This window comes from Lemur catta, chromosome 19 (assembly GCF_020740605.2).
Source record: "Lemur catta isolate mLemCat1 chromosome 19, mLemCat1.pri, whole genome shotgun sequence".
NCBI classification, from domain to species: domain Eukaryota; kingdom Metazoa; phylum Chordata; class Mammalia; order Primates; family Lemuridae; genus Lemur; species Lemur catta.
Genome location: NC_059146.1, coordinates 6009404 through 6023657, shown reverse-complemented (window position 1 = coordinate 6023657; position 14254 = coordinate 6009404). Strand labels below are relative to the sequence as shown.

At 38.0% G+C, this 14254-nt stretch overlaps 1 pseudogene; it reads right to left on the bottom strand.

The window, feature by feature from the left end:
- Positions 1 to 3229: 3229 nt before the first annotated feature.
- On the bottom strand, positions 3230 to 3880 carry LOC123624797 (annotated as a pseudogene).
- Positions 3881 to 14254: the final 10374 nt, after the last annotated feature.

The following is a 14254-nucleotide window of genomic DNA, read 5'->3' as shown; positions in this document are numbered from 1 at the left end:
GTGTGTATTATTTCTTTTGTGACCCATGATACGGTTTCTTTCTTGCTTTTTCCCTGGTGTCTCTTTCTCCTTCCCTGTGATGGTTTCTCTCTCCCTCATTCCTTCCTCAGTTGACTTCCTGTTTAGCCTTTCCTCTGCTTCTATCATGATACCCAGCGTCTGTCTCTTGGGTTTCTAACGGGGAACTGAGGTTTCCCTTTTAAGACTCTGTTGTGTTTATTATATAAATCCTTATGTTCCCGATTCTAAACTTAAAAAGAAGTGAATTTAATGTTCCATGTTAATTTCAAGAATTCACGTGGTGGTACCTTATACTTTATTTAGCCTTGTCATCTCTCATTCTTCATGGAGCAGTAACCTAGGGACAAAGGTCCGTTCCTGAGTCTGGACCTTTTTCCGTAGGTCACCGCTCATGATCTCTGGTTCGGAGCAGTGGGCTGATCTCAGTGGGATTTACAGTGAATCCCTGCAAATCTGTGTCTATTTGTCTTGCTTTGTATGGAGGATCGTAGCACTCATTTGTTCTTTCAAAGCATGTGTCTACTCTGAGCCTGCTCTGTGGCAGGTACTGTGCTGGGTGCCTTTTGTTGAACACTATTTAATAGCATAACTCTGTTTTACAGATGAGGAAACAGGTTCAGAGAGGGGAATGATGTTGCCATGAGCAGTTCCCTCAGATTCGAGCCCAACTCTCCATGACTTGTATGCCTCGTCCCATTTCTGAGCACCTACTATGTACTAGCCTCTATGCTCGGCATCTTCGTGCTTAGTTTACACAGTGACAAGTAGAAACAAAGATTATTAACCCGTTTTACAGATAAGGACCCTGGAATAAGGACTTGACCTTAAATACTCAAGAGAATAGTTTTGAGAAGGAGTGGGAGGTAAGATTAGGAAGGCAGAATGGGGGTCAGGTTATAGAAGGACTTGAATGCTAAGTGGAGGAGTATAGACTTCATTTGAGGGGTAATCGTGAACCCTGGAGTTTTTTGTTTTTATTTTCCAGTTTTATCCCTGTTAGAGAAATCATATTACCCAGACTTTTAGGTGCATGTTCTCTGGGGCATGGGCATGCTTGTAGCTGACTCGGGCAGTGAAAAGGCAACATATGTAACCAAAGTGTTTGTACCCCGTAATACTCTGAAATAAAAATAAATAAAAAAAAAGAAAAAACAAAACAAACAAACAAAAATAAGTGAATATGTGAAAATCCAGATTTTCACAGAAAGGAAACTTCTTAAAGGCATCACTGCCCTTAAATAATAATAAAACAAAAAACATTATTTTGATGAGATTAAAAAATGAAATAAATGAGAAACTGGCTATATGGGTTTGTGAAAATTAAAGTCATAGCAAAAAATAAAATATTAGGGAAAAACAAAAGAAGTACTGATCCAATAAGGAAAATAAATCTGCTCCAAAGAAGGGTCCCACTTAGGAAGGAGTCACTAGATCCAAGGTCAAAGATACCTATAAAGTCATAGCTGTGAAAGGATGGAAAAACCTTATATAATTAGGATTTTACTCTAATCTGAAGACATTCTCATTGATTTGGACCCAGTATATTCTAAATTCATGGAAGTTTACTTTTGATTATTTATGAAAAAACGCTGCCAAATAATTTAATAGTGTAAGCAAAATGTGAGGATATTTAAAGTGCTTGAGAGCATAAATCATACTTGAGTACCTCCATGTGTTTCAGAAAACATTTTACATACAATTTATATACTACCTACAAATGATTTTTATTATCTGCTAAAACAGTTTCCTAAGAACATCTACTAAGCCTCATTTTATTAGTTTGGTTTTAGTACACATTTGAAGGTAAATTTACATATACCTTATTTCATAATATTATTAGTATAAAGTAGTAGGTTTTTATTCTTCAAATATATGGGTGTACTTTTAGCATACTATACCAAATAAATAACGTAGGCATAAAAATCAAAGAAAGGTTGTAATAAGAGCCAAGCACACTCATTTGAATAAATTGGCAAAGTCATTACTTGATTTTAGGCTTGCCACCTGCTTAATTTATTTGCAATTAGTATCTGCTGATTACAACTAGGAACTTCCTTTCATAATGGTGTTCAGAGTATTTTGAAGGATAAAAGAGCAGAATCTTATTTCATTAAAATCATTGAGCACAATTATATATTACATATGAAAATAGTTATTTTTAATTTGACTTAACGACTAGGGGATTATGTGACCCATGCTGAAAATATCATAAAGGAATAGTGTAGTATATACAGCTGACTTTAATATTCACTTTTTTTCCTCTGTAAAACTTTATATATGTAGGGCCAAAAAGGAATCTGAAGCTATTATCCCAAGGAAACAAAATCCCTTTATTATGCATTGCCTTTAATTATTTTTGTAGTTCAGCTAGAAGTAGGTTTTATGTTTTGCCTATAATTTCCAGATATCCATGCATTCTCAATTCAGGCTCTGTGGATAGTTCCTGCCTTTTCATTTGGAAGCTGTTCTCAGACTAGCTCCTACATTCTCAAGAGTGAAGAGCATGTGTTTTACATACATCTCCCCGAGTGCCTGCTACGGTGTTTTGCACACACCAACAACTTAATAAAGGTTTTTAAATGATGGTGGTGTTGGGATTGATGGTGACGATGATGATGATGGTGATGATGCTACCTTGGGCCACATAGCGGTTTCAAAATACCAAAAACATAATGAAATACCCTTGTAATATGAAGCCAGCAAGTGGATGATTTTAAAATGATTATAGTTTAAATATATTTGGAAAGTTTACTTTTAGCATATAGGGTGAGAGTATAGACTCTGGAGCCGGACTACGTAACTTAAAAATCCTTGCTACTCTACTTATTAGCTCTGTCAACATCGTGCAAGTACCTTAATTGCTCTGTGCCTCAGTTTCCTCATCTATAGAATGGGGATAGTAACAGTATCTACCTTTTAGGGTTGTTGTAAAGATTAAATGGTTAAGTATTAAAAAGGACTTAGAAGAGTTTCTGCTACATAGTAAATATTTGGTAAGTGGTAGCTGTTATTATTATTAAATAAAGTTTTAAAATAAAAAGATACATGCTTATTACAGAAAATTTAGGAAGTACACAAACAGAAAGAAGGGTATCACTCAGTGTCCCATCTCCTAGAGCAACCACTTGTTAATATTTTGACTTATTTACTTTTATTGTTTTCAAAGTTTTTTAAGAAAAAAATTTTTAAAATGCATTTAAATTATGTTTTAAGTTGCTTTCATCTTTGGAGGAAAAGAAAACTGAATTAGGTCCACTTCAATGTCCACTGATTTCTTTTTATGAAATTCATATGATGCTGGCAGGTCAAAGCTCTGCAATAATATCTGTCTTGACTTTCCATTCTCTAACTTTCTTTGAATATGTTTATAGTTAAGAATTTGTGTAAGAAAATGTTCTTGCCATTCCCAAAGCAGTCTTCAGGAAAGCCGTATTTGCCAAAGCGAGGATTTGTAATCTACTGTATCTAACAACTTGGACATTCCATTAGTTAATGAGCAAGCATCATAGTGAACCATGTCAGCATTTGCTAACTCAAACTCTTCCACATTTCTATTAAATATTTTCAATGCATCTTTATCTGTGTCAAGTCCAACACAGATGAAGAGGCACTGAAAATATTTAACCTGCAGACAACCCTGCTCCTAATGTTGCAGTTCTGATGCTAAGCACTCCATAGTCTCATCCTAGACCTGCAACCTCTTTATTTTCAATGTCATCTATGTGCTTTGGATTGTGTAGAGAGTACATGCTGCAGTATGTGTGCTGGTTGGATACTGTTCTAGAAGCAGCCTGGGCTTTTCAAATCTATCCGCTTGTTCCAGCCAACTCTCTACTTCCTTAAGCCTTAATTTCTTCATTTTTTAATTTTTATTTTTAAGCATGGGATTCTAGGGTTTAATGGTACACTTTAGCCAGGGCTAAAACTGTTTTCATATTTTTACTGGTTTAATAATTGTGTACCTTAAGTTGTGCAACTTAGTAGTGTAGTCTTGGAATTGATAAGATATCTAGTTGACGTTAGTGATGAGAAAATTGGGTGAAATCTTAATAAAAACATTGGGCAGTCATAAAAATGAAATATTAAGACTGGAAACATAGGAAAATGTTTAGAATAATGTTAAGTGAAAAAAGCCAAATGTAAAATGAACATGCATATGCTATGTATACAATTATGTGAAATTAAATATGCAAGATAAAATTAGTGTTAGTGGGGTAGGATACTGTGTGTAATTTATTATAGTTATCATTATTAGACTATTAGTGTTGTTATTGTTACTTTAACTTTTGTTTGTCAAATTTATTTTTAAAAACATGGTGCCTGGTTGAATTGTAATTGTTCCATGGCTGAGTCCTGGGATGACAGTGTGAACTTGGCTGTGACCTTGGACATGGGCCTGGAAGGAACATGTAAAGGACAGCAAAGGTGGCATTCACTTGACACAGCCTGGTGCTCACAAGCTCGGTGTTGGGTCGGCTTGAACAATGGAGCTATGGTGACATATATATCCTGAAGTTGTTCAGATCAGCGCTGTCTGTTATATGTGCTGTCATGGTGAGGTGGGGACCAGCGTTTCCTCTTCAGGAAAGGAGTGGATGTGTGTTGGGGGGAAGAGCAGAGAGGAAAAGGTAGACCTAAGACAAGAGAGGTTCAAGAGGGGGAGTTTCCTTGGACCGTAAGCAGCAGCAAACATCTAGACAACTATGAATTGCATATTTTGTTTTAAATGATAATGCATCCTCCCTACAAATATATATTTCCTTTGCCACCATTTCTTGATATTTAAATAAAAGGGAGTATTTCAGTTGAAGATTACATGTCATCTCTAGTGGGAATCTTGAGGGGTGAGTGGCATAGTGACTTTGCAGGGGAGATTGGGGATGACATTTGTAAAGCCTGTAAAAGTGTCACAGGACAAATAACTGTGTAAACTTCCTGGGGTTTTCCTAAAGAAGTGGCCAGATTATTATGTTGTGCATCCTGCCCTGCCAATGGTGACTTTACCCTTGCCCAGATAAGTCACAATGTTTGCCAGGTTTCGAGAAATTCCAATAGCAGTCATTTCTCTGTGATTTTGAGAGGGGGAGGTGGGAGGTGCAGGCTAGTGAAAAGTCTTAGGGTGTTCAGACACACTTACTGGTTGGATTCATTTTAGAAGCATCTCTGAAGATGGAAGAATGAGGATGGCTACCTGTTGCCGGCTCAGAATTTTCCCCATGAGACCTCTCCTATTGAATAAGGTAGCAACGGCAAGTAACTCGAACACGTGGAGCTTTCCTCAGTTGAAAGAAAATCCCTATTTAAAATCAAAAGATCATTTTATTTTAATTTTACCACTTGGGTCAAAGAAAATAACAGTAATATATATATTTTCCTTTTCACACAGCTTTTATAAAACTTTACCTCTGAAAGTTTAATTTTACTTCCAGCCCAGGGAAGGCTATGGTTTCAGGGTTGCAGAGGGCTTCTTTTGGATGTGGTTGCTGAAACTGTCTGGAGTGTATGTTTTATTAACAGCAACATCAAATAGCAGAAAATAGTCCCTGCAAAAAGGAGCAGAAAGTAGTTCATACCACAACATTAGCAGAAATATAAGAGCAGTGAAAAATTTAATACTCAAAGGCAAAAACAGGAAGGACAAGCAATTCACTTTCAGGGAGGGCTGGAGGACTGTGGAGGACTTCCTCCGTAATCCTATCTGTTCTCCTTGTGTTTGTGTAACTAATCCCCGCCATCTGCACAAACACATCAAGGGACTCGCATCTTTGGGGTGTTTCTCTGGGAGGCGTTTTCTATCTCTGAGTTGAGGTGGCTGACTTCGGCACTAATTGATTCCACCTTAGAAGGCAGGATGGATGGTTAATGAGCACAGTTTCCTTAGTGCATTTCTAAATGAATCCGCACAAAGTTACAGGAAAAAAATAGTGGAACTTTGGAGGTTTTCTAGCCTATTAAATTTTCCAGCCCTTTAATGATCGACCAAATACATATCAGCAAGTTTGAAACCCAGTAACATCAGTCAGATAGACACAACTGGGCTTTTGAGCAACTCCGTGGGGACCGGGAAATGTAGGGAACTGATTTGAATATTCTACCTCACTTTGGATGGCTGAGGTGTTGACAGGGCTAGGGTAGGCGTGTGTCATCCCTGGACTGGATCCAGAAGAGAGGTAATAGATTTTCCTTTGAGTAAACAGAACATTCTTAAGCCCCCACTCCCACCATGCTCTATGAGTACATTTAATCTTTCACTTGTGTGTAATATCAATATTTAATTGTAATTATAATTTATATATTGGGTGTATGGGGTAAGGCAACATAACTCCAAGGAGGTCAACTGTGGTTGGGAAATGGACACATGAAAAAACCTAACAATAAAATAGCATAACTATTGGAATGATTCAGAGATTTAGAAAGTGGTATAACTACTTTGGAAAACTGTTTAGCATGATGATATAAAACACACATCTGCCTTATGACCTAGCAGTTCCTCTTCTGGACATTTGCCCAACAGAAATGAGTGCATGTGTCCACAAAAATGACATTTACAAGAATGTTCATAGCAGCTTTATTCATCATAACCTTCAAATGGGAACAATCCAAATGTCTATTTACAGGAGAAAAGAGAAATAAGTTGTGGTATATCCATAAAATGTAGTATTACACAAAAGTACTACACTGCATGATTCCATTTATACAGAGCTTAAAACCAAGCACATTAATTTATTGTGATGGAAGTTATAATAGCAGTTACCTTTGGGTGCCAAAGTATTGACTGGGAGTGGGTGTAAGAGAGTCTGCTGATGTTGCTGGAAACGTTTAATATCTTGATCTGGGTAGTGAAAGCAGGTGCACACATGTAAAATTAATCAGCTGTACTCTTAAGATATGTTCCCTTTATAATATGTAAGTTATACCTCAATAAAATAGTTGTATATTAATATGATAATTACATTAAAAATAAAGTGATATAGTAACACTCATGAAGGAACCATGGGGGAATGAGATACATACATGAGTGACATTTGACCTGGTGTGCTGAAGGGGTTTGGGCTTTCTGGTCAAGGTTCTGAGAATTTGGACATGAGGTAAGACGTAGTGTTTGTAGCCTAGAGAGCTGATTAGGGTCACAAGTAGGACAGTGGGAACAGGGAGAGACAGAGGTAAAGGCATTTCAGAGGTTGGATGATTAAGATCTCAAGTGAGTGAAATTGTGAGAGAGAGAGAGAGAGAGAGAGAGAGTGTGTGTGTGTGTGTGGAGGGTGGGGGAGAGGGAGAAGTTGAGGATAAAGACAATGGTTCTACGTGTTCTCCTTTGGGTGACTAGGTTGCTGATGTCATGGCTAATAGAGAAAGTTCGAGGAAGAACACATTTGGAACCAGCTTAAACCATGTAATCAGTTGGCTGGACTTGGCAACAGTCAGAACCAGCATTTAGGTTAACTGACAGCACCTCATCCATGACTTGAATTCTAGTTCGTTTTGTTCTACAAATACGGTCTTACAGCATAGATCACTTATACTGTGTCTGGATAATGCAGATCCTACGTAGATCCTTTTCAGTGCCCTGAAGGGAGGTTTTAAAATATTTAATCAGGATGATGTTTATACATTGATATATTTTGGCACATTCTACACTTGAATCTCTTCTTCTTCAAACTCAGGTTTATTCTGTTAATTTTCTGAAGAAATGCTAACATAAATTTATAAGTTGTGGGTATACTCTTCTACCAAGTTCAGGAGGCTAGTATGTATAGGGGCATAGGTTAGCTTGTTTTTATTATTGTTAAATTTGCTAGGGGGTGCTGTAATTCATCTTAAGAACTCACAGTCATCTTATTGTGCATGCTCATCTTGAGTTCTTGCAGTTGAATGCTATAGTGATTTAGGGCGATGTTCACCCAGAGAAGTTTGGGGCCCAACCAAAGCCTTTTGGAGATGGAAGGTAGCTTGTCACCTGCTTGTTGACTGCTGCCTAACAAAGCTGTTATCTGCCTTTTGTTTAAAACCTAATTAACGTGTTTCGAGTATGCATCCTTTTCATTTCCTCCGTGTTCAGTATTAAACTGACCGGACATTACCTGGCTGTCAGGGAGAGTTAGGGTGGGCTGCAGATGCCCTTTACCCTCCCCACCAGCCCAGGTCTACAGACTGAATAAGCCATTTCATTTCCTGGGCTGGGTCAAAGTAACTGATGTGGCTCCTCCCACTGTGTTTCCTGCCCCGGGGGCAGGGTAAGAATGGCTGACAGAGAGCTTCCTGTTTCCTGTTTGCCTCCAGGAGAGCACAATTCTAAATGGCCCCATCTCTCTGCCTTTGGAAAGGCAATTGTCCTCTGCTCTAAATCAACCCTCCTGGGAGGTCACCTGCAATTCTTTTCTCTGGAGTGCCTAGCCTTCTAGAGATAACACTGGTGTTAACAATTTCTTACTGTACTGCTTGCTAGAGGAAAAAACAAAAATGGTGAAATTGCTGATGAACTACAGCTACTATTATGGATATTGCGAGGAAGATTTTTTGAAATTAAGATATTCATTAATCTTTTGAATAGTTCTATACTTTTATTTATTTTGAGTATGTAAAACATTGTATCTTTAATCTGGAAATCCTTATAATACATTTTTAACTTACGGTTTTAAAAGTAAGTGAAATTATTTTTCTAGGTCAGTCTATTAAATTTGTGAATTTGAACAGTTAGATTTTATGCCTCATAAAATCAATGAGGATTTTCAGTTAAGTCATTGATTTTATGACGTGTGTAGAAGGTTGCCATATTCATATTTGGAGCCTGAATTCCAGACTCTTCGTGCTTTGACTCCATCTGTGTGGTTTCTATTCTGATGCCCTTAGGAATCCTCTGTCCTTCTGAAATTCATAGACTCACAGCCCTGTGAGCCTGCTTTGCCTTTTCCCAAACTGTAGCGCAGTGACTCTCAAACTCTAGTGTGCATCAGAACCACTTAGAGGGCTGTTTACAGTGCAGATTGTTGGCCCTCAACAGAGTTTCAATTCAGTAGATCTGGGATGGGGCCTGAGAATCTGCATTTCTAAGAAATTAACAGGAGATGCGATGCAGCTGGTCCAGGGACCACACTTTGAAGTTCACTGCATGAGACCTTTGCTTGAAACATCTGTGGTGGACAGAATAACGGCCCTCCAAATATGTCCACATTCCAGCCCCAGGGCTGCATATATGCTGTGTAACATGGCAAATGGGACATGGCAGATGAGATTAAGTTAAGGATCTTGCAATGGGGAGATTATCCTGGGTTATCTGGGTGTGTTCAGGGTAATCACAAGGACCCTTATAAGGGGGAAGCAAATGGATCAAAGGCAGGAAAAGGAGCTGTGAGGACAGTAGCAGAGGGTGGAGTGATGCACTCTGAAGATGAAGGAAAGGGTCACAAACCAAGGAATTCACACAGCCTCTAGGAGATGGAAAAGGCAGGGAAATCGATTCTCCCTTGGAGCCTCCAGAAAGAGCACAGCTCTACCAACACATTGATTTTAGCTCCGGAAGACTAATTTCAGTTTTTGACCTCCAGAACCATAAGATAATACATGTGCATTGTTTTTAGCTGCTACATTTGTGTAGGTTACAGCAACTACAGGAAACTAAAACAACTTACCCCATATTGCAGTCTATCTGAATCTTATCCACTTTAGCTCAGATTTTAGTAGAAGTCTACCTCAAACTGTATCTTCATGATGTTTTTACTCAATGATCTCAGTTCAAAATTTTCTATCCTCCTGTGAATTCTTAGAGCATTTATTATCTTGACCAGTTACATAAATTCAAAGGATCTCATTCATTTAACAGTTTTCTATATTGCAGACCCCAAGCTGAGGCTAACAATGAAAAGCTATAATTTCTGCTCATAAAAAGCTCCTAATCTACCAGGGGAGGCAGATACAACAGGACAACCTAAATCATATATATCACATACATGAATATGTCAAAAAACTACATGTGGTTTATGCGTGTGTCATATATCATATATCTAATATAACATATACTACCTTAGAGTATGATCATTCATTTATATGTTTTTCTATGTAGAGATTGTAAACTTCTGGTGGTGGGGAGGGATAATTTCTAATATCACTAATTTCCTGAAGGTAGTAACAGGGTCCTATTTTGAGCTATGTTAATTGTTTTGAAAAGCCCCCTGGTAGGAAAAGTATACTTTTCTTACGTTAGGATCACAGGAACTATAATTTCATAAGCACAATTTATTTAGTAAAGTCTTTCAAAAGTTTGAGTCCATATTGGAGGACAGGAGAGAGATAAAGAGGAATTTTTTTCTTGGAATCAGCACTAGCACTTCATTATGAAAATAGCATTGAACGGGAGTTAAGAAGCCAAATTCTTCTGGAGCAAATAATTCTTCTGTGAACTGAGTGAGTCTAGTAGATAGATTATCTCTAAGTTCTTTTCACATCTGCAAGACTGTGTGTCTGCAATCTCTGTATCTCTCACAACCCAAAGCATGGTGCTTTGATTGTGAGAGGGACTCAGTCAGTGAGATCGCCTGTGTGCTATTCTGAAGTAGCAGGCTGTTTTACATCCACATGTAGCCTTTGGGTGGTTTTACACTGAGGGATGGCCATTGTGTTGCTCCACTTACAATGCAATTCCGCGTATTTCCTGCAGGGCAGGTTTGGTCTTGACAAATTCCCTCAGTGTTTGCTTGTCTGGAAAAGTCTTTATTTCTACTTCATTTATTAAACTTAGTTTTGCAGGATACAAAATTCTAGGCTGGCAGTCGTTCTGTTTAATAAGACTGAAGATGGGGCCCCAATCCCTTCTGGCTTCTAAGGTCTCAGTTGAGAAGTCTGCAGTTAGCCTGATGGGTTTTCCTTTGTAAGCTACCTGACATCTTCACCTTACAGCTCACGGGAGTTCCTCTTTCGTGTTGACTTTGGCCAGTCTGATGACTATGTGTTTTGGTGAATGCCACTTTGCAATGAATCTTCCAGGTGGTCGTTGAGCTTGTTGTACTTGGATATCTGTATCTCTACTAAGACCAGGAAAGTTTTCCTCCATTATTCCCTCAAATAGGTTTTCCAACCCTTGGGCATTTTCTTCTTCACCCTCTGAGATGCCTATAATTCTTATATTTGGGCATTTTACATACTCCCATACTTCTCATAGGCTTTGCTCATTCCTCTTAATTCTCTGTTCATTCTTTCTGACTGACTGTTTTAATTCAAAAGAGTTGTCTTCAAGCTCTGAGATTCTTTCTTCTGCCTGGTCTAGTCTATTTTTAAAACTTTCCACTGTGTTTTGTATTTCCTTAAATGAATTTTTCATTTCCAGAAGCTCTATCTGGTTTTTCTTTACTATGTCAATCTCTTTGGTGAATTTTTCATTTATTTCATGAATTGTTTTTCTGGTTTCTTTGGGTTGGTTTTCCATTTTCTCTTGGATTTTGTTGTGCTTCCTTATAATCTACATTTGGAATTCTTTATCTGTCATTTCAGTATTTTCATTTTGGTTAGTATCCATTGGTAAAGGGCTGGTGTTCTCTTTTGGGGAGACTTTTCATTCTGATTTTCATACTTCTAGAGTTCTTACGCTGATTTCTTCTTATTTGGAGCAGTTGTTGCATCTTGATTTTGGATTTTCTTTTGTTAGATGGGGCTCCCCTCAACTCACTCATAGGGGGGTATTTGTAGCATATGTTGGGTAAGAGCCTTTGGTGTGGTTGTGGATGCTTTGATGGTGATCTAGGTTCTGGATAGATGCCTTAGTGACGGATATCCTTAGTGTGATGCTTTTCTCAGTTGCTAGTTTTTGTATGCTGTAGCAGTGGTGAGCTATGTGTGTGGTCAGATTCCCTGTCTCTCTTTGATGACAGAGGATGGAGGCTTTTGAAATCCTTTCTGTATCCCTAGCCCTGTGAACTCAATTTCCTTAAATAGCTATATAGCTATTCAGATTATCTTTTTCATACTGTGTGAGTTGTGGTAGTTTGTGTTTTTGGGGGGAATTAATCCATTTTGTCTAAGTTGTACAATTTTTTGTAGTGTTCTTTTATTATACATTTGAAATCACAGGATCTGTAGTGATATCACTTCTTTATCATTTCTGATCCTTATATTGGCAATTCGTGTCTTCTCTCTTTTTTCTTTGCCAGTCTTGCTAGATGCTTGTTAATTTTAGTGATGTTTTCAAAGGACCAGCTCTTTGTTTTGTTCATTTTCTCTATTGTTTTATGTTTTCAATTTCATTGATTTCTACTTTTATATTTATAATTTCTTTCCTTCTTGATTTGGATTTGTTTTTGCTCTTTTTCTAGTTTTTTGAGGTGAAAACTTAGATTATTGATGCGAGACATTTCCTTTTTTTCTAATATATGCATCTAGTGCTATAAATTTCCCTCTTAACACTGCTTAAGTTTTGTCTCATACATTTTTATATGTTGTGTTTTCCTTTCCATTCAGTTCAATTTTGATTTCCCCTGAGACTTTCTCTTTTTTTATTTTTTTTGAGACAGAGTCTCACTCTGTTGCCCAGTCTAGAGTGCTGTGACATCAGCCTAGCTCACAGCAACCTCAAACTCCTGGGCTCAAGCAATCTTACTGCCTCAGCCTCCCGAGTAGCTGGGACTACAGGCATGCTCCACCATGCCTGGCTAATTTTTTCTACATATTTTTAGTTGTCCAGATAATTTCTTTCCATTTTTTTAGTAGAGATGGGGTCTTGCTCTTCCTCAGGCTGGTCTCAAACTCCTGAGCTCAAACGACTCGCCTGCCTCAGCTTCCCAGAGTGCTAGGATTACAGGAGTGAGCCACCATGCCCGGCCTCTCTTCAGTTCTTTTAATCACGTCTTATGTTGCCACCTATTAATACTGTTGCATTGGGGATTAAGTTTCAACATGAATTTTAAAGGGGCCACAAACATTCAAACCACAGCAGCCACCTTGTTATAGCTTCTTGAGGGTGAAGTCTAGGTCTCCTCTCAGCCTTGCTGGTTTGGGTGGGAGAGGGGCCATGTTTTTTGTTTGTGGTATTTGGTAGGAATAGAGTGGTTATTGTCTAGGATTTTCTATCTTACTAGGTTTGCCCCTTTTCCAACCCTTTGGCTAGGAAGAGCAGGCTTTTGTTGAGGCTTTTTAAAAACATCTTAACCCATTAACATTTCGGAGTTGTTGGATTCTTTAGCTCTGAGTCTAGGATATATAAGGTAACTTATGATCATCTTTTTTCCTGGGGTTCTGAGATCCCCTAACCAGTCTGTCTTCTTCCCGCCACCTTTCAGAGTCTTTTTATTTAATATGTTTGTTTTATACATAATGTCTGAAGTTTTTAGTTGTTAGTGGGAGGAATAGGGAAAAGTACATCCACTCCATCTTCCCAGACTGTACACTTTATATTTATGTGTGGATAATGTCTTTGCACTTTACTCTTGGAGCATAGGTCAAGTTCAAACTTAGTCTTTACTGTGTTGAGGGACAATGTTTGGAAGTATGAGATGTGAAGGGAGAAAATACTTGAAGTTTTTCTGCTGGGAAACAGCTTTTTGTGATGGTTTTTCATTCTTATCATGATGGGTGTTCAGGAAGTAATTATAGGGAGTGGACAAGTCATGGAACTTAAAGCAGGGGCGCCTAATCTAGCAAACATACGGCAGATCCAAGACTTCCTTTGCACTTCTGTTAGATGGCTACTGCCACCAGGACTGCCCCAGTTAGCAGACTTCTTGACTGGGAAAAAAGGGAGCAGTAGGGTGAGAAAACTTGCTGTTAACTTTTCTTCTTCCTCTTTTAGCCTTTCTCTCTTCCCTTGCTTCAAAATGATCACAAATGTGGAAAAAGGAAAAATATTATTTTTTCATGATAGAGATAATAAAAATCTTATTTGGCTTTACAGTATTTACGCATATGCTTCAATAAGCAATTCAATTGTGCTCATTTAAGGTTTTATATTAACTGTGGATCCGTTTCACACTGCAACGGTTCTCACTTTTTGGTTGCCCTTTATCATTCTGACTTGAAAATCATGTTGAAGGGAAAATTATTTGTGCATTATAATGAGTATAACTTGCATCCTAGGGGCCTTGAAATGCAGTTTACTAAACTAAATACAAAAGACAACAGTCTAAACATAGATTTTACCATAGTCAAGCTCTTCCTGTGAAGGCTTAAAAAAAAAAAAAAAACCTAGGGAATTGTCACACTTCCCATTGTTATTCATACGCTTGTTTGGAATCCCATGGTGGCAGCTGCC